This window comes from Hydra vulgaris, chromosome 04 (genome assembly GCF_038396675.1).
Source record: "Hydra vulgaris chromosome 04, alternate assembly HydraT2T_AEP".
In the NCBI taxonomy this organism is placed as follows: Eukaryota; Metazoa; Cnidaria; class Hydrozoa; order Anthoathecata; family Hydridae; genus Hydra; species Hydra vulgaris.
Window position 1 is genome coordinate 7,538,949 of NC_088923.1, and position 2,166 is coordinate 7,541,114.

Genomic DNA, 2,166 nt, shown 5'->3' on the forward strand with positions numbered 1-2,166 from the left:
TATTTTGTCCCATGTGGGTTTCATATGGTAAATCCCACATGGGTTTTATGTGGTAAATCCTACATGGGATATAGGTGGAAAATACTACATGTTATAGATCTTAAATGCCACATATTTTAATCCAAATGGTATAAAAGTAGTCAATACTAGACAAATGAAAGTCCGAATGCTTCTATGATAATTTTTAAAATTCTTTTAATTTAAAAATTACGTAAATAGTTATTTAAAATTAATCATCAAAGCTTTCAGAGAGGCTTAACTTAATCTGGTATTTGCTACTTTATCCCATTTGGTATTCAAAATGTGTAGCATTTTTAATCTTTTACATGTGATGTTTTCCACCTACAACCTGTGGGATTTACCTTAAACTATTATAACGAAATTTTATAAAATTAAAAAACGTGTTGCAAAATGAATTTATTTTAAAATAAATGCTATTAATCAATACATCCAAAATGAATATTAAAAATATTTTTTTTTTTTTGCGATTTACACGCCGTTTTTTGTCGATTGAATTAATTAAATCGCTTCGGCTTGCATAATACCAAGGTTTTTAGTATCTTCTAAGTTTCTTCAAACATTTTCTAAAAAAAAAAAAAAAATACAAATATATATAAATATAAATATATATATATATATATATATATATATATATATATATATATATATATATATATATATATATATATATATATATATAGAGAGAGAGAGAGAGAGAGAGAGAGAGAGAGAGAGAGAGAGAAAGAGAGAGAAAGAGAGAGAGAGAGAGAGAGAGCAATTTTAATACGGAACCTTATTAGTCGAGCAATTTTAATTATTAGCCAGGTTGAAGTCATTAATGACTACAATATTTCACAAATAATTATTTTCTAATTTATTACTTACAATGACTAACGTATTATGGGTAATTGAACACATATTATGCGTAATGAGCTTGAACCCATGAGGAGAATCCTGAAAAAAAGTGATCAATTAGGATAAGTAGTTAAGTAGTTAAACAAAAAAACAAAAATAAAAATGTAAAAACCAACTTTTTCAATTATATAAACCTTAGGTGCAATAGCCACTGCATGCAAAAGTATCTTTACTTTTTCGTCACACACACGGCCTTCTATAATAACAGGCCTTGACATCGCGCAAAATGCCGTAAAAACTGAAGGCCGATTTAACTTACACTTTTACTTATATTGATATATTTTTATATTAGGTAGGGTGTAATGGCAGTCTATGTTTTCTAATAATAATCTCTAGTAAAGACGGAAATATAAAAAGAAAACCAAAAAATTGTTAAAAGATAATCATATTTTTCGTATTTCAAATTTCATTAAGAATATTTATGTAATATTAAATAGTATCAATAACAAGCAGAACTATAACAAAGTATATAAATTAGAAAGATAACTGTATTTTTAATTTTTTTTTGATAAAAAAATGGTATCAATAAAAATCACCAACACTAAAAAACACCAACAAAAGTTGATTCAAGCAAAAAAAAAGTTTTATCAATATATCTCAACAGGGTAAATATTTACAAATAAACATATTGAGAGACATGTAGGCTAATGAGAAAATAAAAAACATAACAAGTAAATAGCATAATAAATTACAAAACTAATTTTCACATAAATTATGATAGCTTTAGTATTTTGGGAGTGGTAATTAGTGAGTATTTCTTTAGCAGAATATTAGAATATACTCTGCATTGTTTTTCTGTGATTTAAAATTTATATTTAGCAGCAATGAACTGAAACTGAGTAACACAAAATGTTCTGCATAAAGGGTCAGTAGCACCTTGAAAAAAAAAACGCAAAATATTGACCATTATACTAGAGTATCAGAAAGAATTTCAAGTCCGCCTCTGTTTAAGCAATACAGATAACTTCCATATTTATAACAATAATTGGTAGAATCGTCATAAATTTTTATTTCGCTTTTTTGCACATAGCCAGCTATGTAAACTATAGCCACTAATGTAGATTTATTAACTGAGCTTTCAAGATCATGTATATTGTCCAGAAGTTCTTTTTCATCAGTAGAAATATCTCTAAAACATATGTCACAAGTATGACCATCGATACCATCAACAGGAATGTCAAGTTGTAATATCAATTTAGTATGTTGAATATTAATTTTTTCAATTACAGATTTAGCGTTTATAAAGTAAGT

At 26.4% G+C, this 2,166-nt stretch overlaps 1 long non-coding RNA gene across 1 annotated transcript; it reads right to left on the reverse strand.

Annotated features, from left to right (window-relative positions):
* Positions 1–404: 404 nt before the first annotated feature.
* LOC136078966 (uncharacterized) lies at positions 405–975 on the reverse strand. Its single transcript, XR_010637827.1, has 2 exons — positions 886–975; positions 405–584 (listed from the first exon to the last, which is right to left on the reverse strand). It is a non-coding gene; the product is annotated as an uncharacterized LOC136078966 (long non-coding RNA).
* Positions 976–2,166: the final 1,191 nt, after the last annotated feature.